We start from the raw sequence: 9102 nt of genomic DNA on the forward strand, positions 1-9102 counted from the left end.
TGATATGGATAAAGTTCCTCACACCAGCAACCAGCTTCCATACCAGCTTCAAGGGAAGCTCCATGTAGAATGCTTTACCGTAGTCAATTTTTGAGTCCACCAGTGTGTAGACCAATATTGCTAGGGACCTGTCATCTAGGTAGGACTCAGCTGAGTGATGCAGAGAACTGCAAACATGCAGATGATTGTAGCCTTAAGGTTATGTTAACCATCAGATTGAAATCAAGGACAAATAAAAGAATCTAAACTGAGCTGGATGATTCCTGTATTTCTTCAGAACAACCTGTGAAGTGGGAACAGGGGATGACGCTGGCAAACGTACATTTCCTGTTGAGCAGGAGGAACCTTCGGTTGTTACGTCCAGACAGGACACTTTCTTTCCACTTTAGGTTAGGAAAAGTACATTCTTCGCTTGACATGTGTCATTTTCAGAATGACATAACTCATCTTCGCACAACCAAGAATGGCCTAACGGCACGTAGGGAGAAAGGAGCTGTAACAGCAGTACTTCCTATTTGGAGAAACAGCATGTTTTCTGTTTGCGCTTCTTTCCCATGAGAAATGGGAAAGTGAGAAATGGCTGGAAATGAGCCAGAGCACTTTCTCATTTAGAAGTACAATCAATGTATGAAACAGAAGTTAAAAAAAAAAACAATAAGACACAGGCCTAAATTAAACCAGTTTTTCAGATATACATAGTTACTCTGTTTTAGTATGAACAGCAATAATACAAACAATAATATAAGACTTGTGGTGAGTCCTGAGGGTGCCACAATTTTATTTTCTTTTATTTTTAGATATAAACCACACCTGCTTTCGGGAGGTTCAGCAGATATGCCCTGGAGGCAAGGGAGAGTTACTTGGAAGGTGGATCATAGAGCTCGGAAAGTTACTCTCAGTTACAATTGGAGGGTCAAAAGTAGTACATTACCATTATTATTACAGTTTTGTAAAGGTATCTACTCTATTTTCATGTTCCTTGAAAGTAACTTACACATTGCCTTTCTATCTGTTTTTTAAAATGAAACCTCAGTGGTACAAGAAACCTCAGTGGTACAAGCTATTGATGTGTTCTAGAAAACCCATTCTCCTTCTGCCTCGTTTGCCACCACTTCTGTACCTATAAGCAGACCATGAGACAAAGCTTCAAGGCACAGCGTGAGTGTGAGCCCCAGACTCCCCCATAAGTTCTGGGGAAATTCCTCTCCCCATTACTGAGTTCACACACATGACCAGAGTATAAGAAATCTTAATTGGCTATATTAAAACTGGGAGATGGGTAAAGCATAACGGAGCATCACAAACAGTACAAATAAACTCAGTCCCATTTTCCAGTACAGCCTCTACTGACTTTTTAGAAATCTGACTTGGTTTGCAGAGACTCAGTCCTTTGTGGCGGGGGGGCACTTCAAAGTGACGGGTGGTATGCCCACACTGAGGACAAATATGATCGCCCATAGCTGGTTCTGACCCCTTTGGCTCTATGGCTCAATTGCCTCCATCATTCTTTCCCCTCTAGGGTGTGTTTGATGTCCCCTCCAGTCACGTCTCCTTGTCTCTCTCCCTTCTTTCTCCACAATCCCATTCTCCCAAACAGGAAGGTGGAGGGAGGGGCTGGACTGATACTTGTTAGCTCCTCCTTTGGGGATTCTAAACTGTTACCCAACCTCACCTACCCCCAAGAGTTCCTTTAAATATAATCACACTTTTCTGGGAGCTCTTAATTTAGGAGCCTCCTCCACCCAGAAACTTCCCAAACACTGTTCTTGAGCGTCCCCTCAGACTTCTTCCTCCTGGACCTCACTCTCCCCTTATCAATTAGTTGTTCCCTCAGCTCCCTGAGGTGGTGCATAGAGATGGGCACAAAGTGACCCTTTGTCGTAAGTCATCTGCGTGGAAGTACAGCTGCTGTGGGTTCCTTTTCCCTTTCCCCTGCCAGCTCACCCACTGACCTACTGCACTGCTCCTTCCCTCCCCGTTACCCAATCTTCCAGTCCAGGCAGGAGCCCAGACTTCCCTTCTCTGTCTCCTCCAGCGGCTGGCCACTGAGACAAAGAGGCGGAACAGTGCTGCCTTTGAATGGCTACTTCGTGATCATTCTTTGTAAAGGTGAAGTCTGTAGTTAGACAGAGAGAATTGTCCATTCCGAGTAAATCAATTTCATACTTAACTGACAAGAGAAGCCCTAGCTTTTCTTTTCTGCTCAAACAGGATGTCTGTGCTATATACATACATTTGTGTTTTGGGTTTGTTTTTGTTTTTTTTTTTTGGTTTTTTTGCCTTTTGGAGAACATTAAACAGGAAATTGATGCCATTGGATAAATATTCATTCTTCCCATCTTTTCTCTGCTAAACAAGTACAGATTTGCTGAAGGCAGACTCTCTTCCTGCGAAACATTGACACTTACCTCTTGTTTCATACAGAGAAAAATGCTCTTTGGTTCATCTTAAAGCATGATTGCAAAAAAAAGAAAAAAGAAAAAGAAAAAAAGAAAAAGAAAAAAGAAAGGAAGGGATGGATGGAGAGAGAGAGAAGGAAGGATGGAAGGAAGGAAGGAAGGAAGGAAGGAAGGAAGGAAGGAAGGAAGGAAGGAAGGAGAAGGAAGCAAGCATACACTGAAATAATATGAGGTTTTGCAGCATAGCACAGCACATGCACCAAAAGCTCTTGCTTGTTTAAATTGTCAGGCCAGTTCACACAAGTTGGCAAAGGTTGAAATTTCAGGCTCCTCATCTTTCATGGGGGCTGGAACCCCTACCATGGGGCAGACCAAAATGAAGGTATGTGTGTTTAGTCGTTTAGTCGTGTCTGACTCTTCGTGACCCCATGGACCAGAGCACGCCAGGCCCTCCTGTCTTCTACTGCCTCCCGGAGTTGTGTCAGGTTCATGTTGGTTGCTTCGCATACACTGTCCAGCCATCTCATCCTCGGTCGTCCCCTTCTCCTCTTGCCATCACACCTTCCTAACATCAAGGTTTTTTCCAAGGACTCTTTTCTTCTCATGAGATGGCCAAAGTACTGGAGCCTCAGCTTCAGGATCTGTCCTTCAAGTGAGCATTCAGGGTTGATTTCCTTTAGAACTGATAGGTTTGTTCTGATAGGTTTGTTCTCCTTGCAATGAAGGTATGGCATCTGGTATTTGTCTCCTAGAGGTGCTCAGAGAAGGGTGGAACATGTTTGAGCACTGAAAGGTATCTGGACAGGCTGCAGAAGGAGAAGCAGACTGAGACAATATGGGAACCTGCTGAAGATTTTCTTTTTCGTGTTCTCACTTCCCCCACCACAGGATCTCATTGTTTCTGCTAAACAGAAATAATATCCACTCACATCTCTTCAAGCCCCAGCATATGAAAAGTACAGGATTCCATCCATAGCTACCATTATGGAAAATGGCAACTTGCGCTACACTGTTCCTCTGCTGTCATGGAAACTTGACCAGTTAGTATCCCAGGAATGTTACTGCGTTAGAGAATAAAGCAAATGTCTCTAGACTCTAAGGTGAAATATTGGCAGCTGCAATCCTTGGACTGCAATTCGTAATCATTGGTCACCTTGGCAAATAGCAAAATAAAGAATTCTGGTACCTGAGCTGGGCAGGACCTATGGAGGGCATGGAAAAGTTACTTTTTTGGATGACCAACTGGCCACGCTGCCTGGAGGTATCCAAGGCCTGTCAACCAAAATGGTAACTTTCCAGTCTCTGGCTGAAACAGAGCCTGGCTTTGGAGGCTAGGGGTAGGCAGAGCATGTTGGGATGGACTAGGAAACCTAAGTCATGATGGGGTAGATCTAAGGAGTTCTAGGGCTAGAGGACAGTGTGAGATTTTCCATTAATCGAAGTGCACAGCTTTAAAAATAAAAAAGATGGAGGGCAGTCCTGTTCTTGCTTTTCTGACAAGAGAGAAAGGAAAGAAAACCACACCTCTCCAATCCCCCTCCCCCTGGTTAGTTCCTGTTTGTCATAATTGTCTACTTGAGTCTCCTTATCAGGACCCTGTTGTCTACTACCCAGTGCCAGGCGGTGCAATCAAGTTTTGAAACAGCCCAGAACTGCAGGGTGGAGGGGCCAGCATGATAAGCGAAGGCAACGCTGCAAGGCAGAGGGAGAAAAGAAAGTGCCGAAGGCATCAATCGTCTCAGTCCACAACTGACAGCCAACCTGCATTACGTGTCTCCAGCCCATTTCCTTCTGTTCCAAAGGAGATTCCCCAGACCACACATTATGTCAGCATTGCAGCTGTGTTCCAGGCAAACCCAAGTCATTGCAATAGACCTGTGTCCATTGATAGCAGTGGAAGATACTTCTGAGAAGACATAAGCCTTATTCCTGCTTTCATCCACATGTTTAGAGAGAAGTGCCCTGCTGTGATCCCCTCCATTATCTTTTCCTGCATGTGATGACTGAGGAGCATGAAGAGGAGAGGCAGTTGTTTGCATGTCCATTTTATATGCAAGAGAAAACTCTGGGTCAGAAGCTGTTCCTGTTCAGATTCCTCAGACATCTCAGATAGAAAAACACAACAGAAGGGCCAGGCTACCATATAAATGAAAGCAAGTATAATAGGGCTATAGAACATCCAGGCAATACAAAGGTGATCTAGCTCAACCCTCTGTCAATTCAAGAAACCTGCCGCTGCAGCACCACTGGTTGATGGCCATCTGCCCTCTCCTTTAAATCCTCTAACACAGATTCCGTAACCAGCGGAGTAATTTGTTCTACTGCCAAATGGCTGTTTAGTCAGGGAACCCCATTTCTTTTACTCTGAACCTCTTGGTTTCAGCCATATCCTCCAAAACAACAGGGGGTGGGGATTTCTCCCTCATATATCTGACGTACCTTCAGTATATATTGAAGAAGCACTCACTTTTGAGTCACTGAAAGCCTGCCTGTTGCCGAACAGGCAAATTCAGCACACACAGCAGGAAGAGAAGAGCCATCAGTAATATGTAATTTTCTGGCTGGGCCATCAAGCATCAACATCTGGGCCTGTCCCAAAACATTGTGCTGCCCGACAAGGTGCTTTTTTGCCCCTGGGTTCTGCCCACAGAGGTTGGCCACATATACAGTTAATTTTACTTTCATGTTGGTGATAGCAGATCATCCTTAACCTCAGCTGAGGGAAAACAAGACAGCTTAGGGCTACAGGATGGCCAGATGGAACACAGAGATATACCTCCCAACTGTGGGGAACACCCACACCACACCAGCCACCACTGACCACCTGAGGCAGTCACCTCAGTTTGCCTCATGGTAGGACTACTTTAGGGATATCTACGAGAACTATTATATACTGTTCCACTCTGGTTTCATAGAAGCAAACAACCTTGCATAGGATGTACTTTCTTCAGGCAAGACCATAATGTTATGGCTTTAGGCTGCTTCTGTATGAGAAAGACTCCTTAGTCTATCCCACTTGCACATTTAGCTATATTCCGCACAACATGACACAAGGGCAAGCAGGGGCCACCCTTATGGAGGTTTTTTTTGCCAACAACTCCTGTTAGAAGTAAGCAGCTTAGTTAATGGTGAAGGACAATGGGAGTTGTAGACCCACAACATCTGGAAAGCTAGAAGTGTCCATCCTTAGTGTACCACATTGCGTGCTACAGTCTCCCTGTGTACCAGTGTCTTACATTTGCCACAACTCTTTAATATTCTTCATTCAGGCATGCGGCCGCATAAGCTGGTAGATCATTTTTGAGCATTCCAACTTTTAAACTTGTTGATTTTTTTAAATTGTTCAGTCTGGCTTTAAATATATATATATATAGTACAGAATTAGGGGATAAGGAAGGAATCACCCTTCATAATATGAGATCTCAGAACACACTTGGGCATCCCTTGGACAGTAACAGAACTTGCTAGCTGACCTTTCCACTCCAGAAGTACCATTGGATTGCTTCTGACATGAATGGAAAAGAATAAAAGTCAATATATATATATAATTAAAGTAAAATTAAAGTAAAGCATTTTACTTTGCATGTTATAACCGTTGGCCACATGGGAGAACATGCACGGGGAAAACAGGACAAATGAGCAAATTAATCAGTCCTTGCCTCGAGAAGAAAAGTATCCCAAGTGCCTGTCAGCAGTGGGAGAAGGAAGAGTCTCAGAGTGTCCGTGGTAACAGACACTCTTCTACTTCTTCCTGTCCTGGGAGAACAAGATGTTCCTAATTTCACAGATTCCTTGACCCATTGTTTGTTCGCATTCTCTCAATTTTACTCCCTCTCAAATGTCTACTGGAAAAACATGTATGCTCACGTAAGGGAATGCAGATCTGACACCGCCTTGATTTCTCTCCCATTTCAAAACTGTTACGAGATGACTGTAGCTATCTCAAAGGGAAAGTTTTTTGCCACACATTTTGAAGTTCCTAAATCCTTAAAAGCTGGATTAAGGGCATTTAGCCCTTCCACATGACAGCTGGATTTAAGAGGACAGTTCCTCCTATAAAACATTTCTTGTGCTCCTCGGTACAATGCCCCCAATCTGAAGAGTTCTGAGAGGGAGGCTTTGTCAAACCCAATTATCCTTCCTCACCCCTAGCAAAGATGGTTATCTACATTCCACAGAAAGGGAACTTCCATGCTGGTTGGAGAAGTCACATCGTACTGTACTTGCATGCACTGTACCCAGCATGGAGATAACAAAGACACTTGTGTTCCCACTGTTGCCTTGTTCTTTAGGGGCATGACCAAAAGTTACCCACAGTTCTCTAAAAATATCAATATGTTTTGTGTTTCTTTAAAAGGTGGGCAGGAGCTTCTCATCCCTAGTCTTTTCACTTAGCTTTGGAAATTGTATTTTTTAAAAACACACACACATACATATATTTCATTCCATGTAGAATAACATCTCCTACAAGAAGGGCTTTGGTGTGCATTGAAGGGAGATGAGTACACTGCAGGCTTGAGGCAAGTTAATAGTTTTGAAAAAAGAAGCCATGTTAGTCTGTCTCATCAAAATGCCATAATACTTCAAACAGATTTATTTCAGTGTGCGTTTTTGGGATCAATATCCACTTCAGATTCAAGGAGAACCAATACACGTCTCCTCTTATTTACCTACATAGTGGTGAGAGTCATATCCAGGTGAGCATACAGATAACGGACACAGTGGAAATGGTTAATTAACACAAGAATGGGACAACCAAGCAGTTATTTAGCCAAAGTAATGTTGCATGTCAGGTAGACTTGGCTGTCATAGGAATACTAAGAGTTGTTTATGGGACAGAGGTCTGAGTCTGTAGACAACTATCTTAGGGTGTGATTCCACTGACAAAAAAACCCTCTTTTATACCAGGTTGGACTGAAAACAATCCAATTTAGATTTTAGCATACACATGAGCTATATGCATGTGTAGACTGCTGAGTCAGGGAGTCAGTTTTCCGCTCCTCTGGCAGAGGTCTCTTTATTTTGCCTTGGATGTGGAATTGATTCATTGGAATTGATTCCACATATGTGTAAGCCCCTGCCTCTTTTTTTAAAAAAAATCCTGCTGTCTGATACAACGCTATACCAGAGAGCAGGAATTTTTAAAAATAACTGTACTTCTTCCTCCCACCCCCCTGGCAACAGGTCATAGTGACTTACTATGTTTTATTGATAATCACATTGCTTACTGTGCAAATCTATGTATGCATACTTGAAGGTAAGACCCACTGTGTTTAATGGAACTTGGGGAAATGTGCAGAGGATAACAACTTTATTTCTAGTCAATATGTGGAAAAAAGAGGAAGGGGCACACAGAGGTACAAATACAAAGCTCTTGCGTCTAGTTCAAAGCCACCCAGGCTGGCTCTCCTCCTGGGGCGGGGGGGGGAATACCATGGAATTGAACCCCTGGCCTCTGGCTCTGCAGCCAGGTATCACGTTCACTGAGCTACCCAGCCAGCTAATTTTGTGCTGAATTGACTAATTCTGACTTACAGTGATGGCCCTTCCCAGGGTTCTCTCGGTAGAGAGTACTCAGATGTAGCTTTCCATTCCCTTCTTTCAGGTGCATTCTGAGACGGTGTCGCTTGCCCAAGGCTGGTCTCATGGAAGGCACACTGGGGAATTAAACTCCCAAACCCTGGATCTTCCAGGGTGCTCCAATTCAATAAGCTACACATAGCTGAGAATTCATTGTGATTTTGTTTAAGTAAGAAACTTACCAATATCTATACATTTCTTCACAAACAGCATAAAAATAACTTGAAATTTGTAACAACCACAACAAAAGAACAAGAGGGAAAATAAAATTCGCCATCCTATGTATGTTGTACATGAACAAGAATCTCTAGATTCATATAATCAAAAAGAGGACAAGGTTTGAATAGTGTGCATGTGCTAATACATATGTATAGATGCAAATACTGTATGTAAATAATTACATAATTAGAGTGGGAGAGAAGGTGACCACTTAGTGTGTTGCTTGGAAGATATGCAATGCATACCTCTCCAGTCTCTGCTCTCCTTTCTTATATATTTTTGTATTTACAGTGGTACGTTCTACAGGATATTACATAATGTGAAAAATTCATAAACCGAAACGCAGATTGCCATAGGAACAGGGGATGGCGCTATAAACCTTCAGGCACAATGCATCCTAGGGAAACTTTCTTCGTACTCCAAAAAAAAAAAAAAAAGTAATCTGAGGCATTATTTTCAATGGATTTTGCTTCGTAAACCAAAAATTACGAGGAGATAGAGAACTCTCTTCTTCAAAGACAGGACTGCCTGGTGCAAAGTGGATCATATGACATTTTCTTGGATACTCACTGCTGGTTATCCAGGCTGAATGGCAAAGACTGGGAGGTTTACTTCATCCACTAGAACCAGTCCAGCTGAGTAAAAAGCCACTAGTGTTTTTGTTGGGATTTGCCTGCAGAATAGTATTTCCTAGGAAATCCAGGCTCTCCTTGACTAAAATATAGCAGCAACAGCTCTTTACTTGAAGTGTAGACAAAGTAGATGGGGTCAGATGCAAGTGGAAGTTAGACCCCCAAGGATAAATCAAGTCCAGGGAGTAGTTGTTCTGCTCATGGGTAGCTGCATCAGCATTCTAGAGAAATCCAATATGATTAAAAAGAAAATAAAGAACTGCACCCACACT

At 43.0% G+C, this 9102-nt stretch overlaps 1 long non-coding RNA gene across 1 annotated transcript; it reads left to right on the plus strand.

Moving 5' to 3' along the window:
• Positions 1–1275: 1275 nt before the first annotated feature.
• On the plus strand, positions 1276–6221 carry LOC144587792 (uncharacterized). The gene is made up of 2 exons (XR_013542939.1): positions 1276–2781; positions 3125–6221. It is a non-coding gene; the product is annotated as an uncharacterized LOC144587792 (long non-coding RNA).
• Positions 6222–9102: the final 2881 nt, after the last annotated feature.

This window comes from Pogona vitticeps, chromosome 3, assembly GCF_051106095.1.
Source record: "Pogona vitticeps strain Pit_001003342236 chromosome 3, PviZW2.1, whole genome shotgun sequence".
In the NCBI taxonomy this organism is placed as follows: Eukaryota; Metazoa; Chordata; class Lepidosauria; order Squamata; family Agamidae; genus Pogona; species Pogona vitticeps.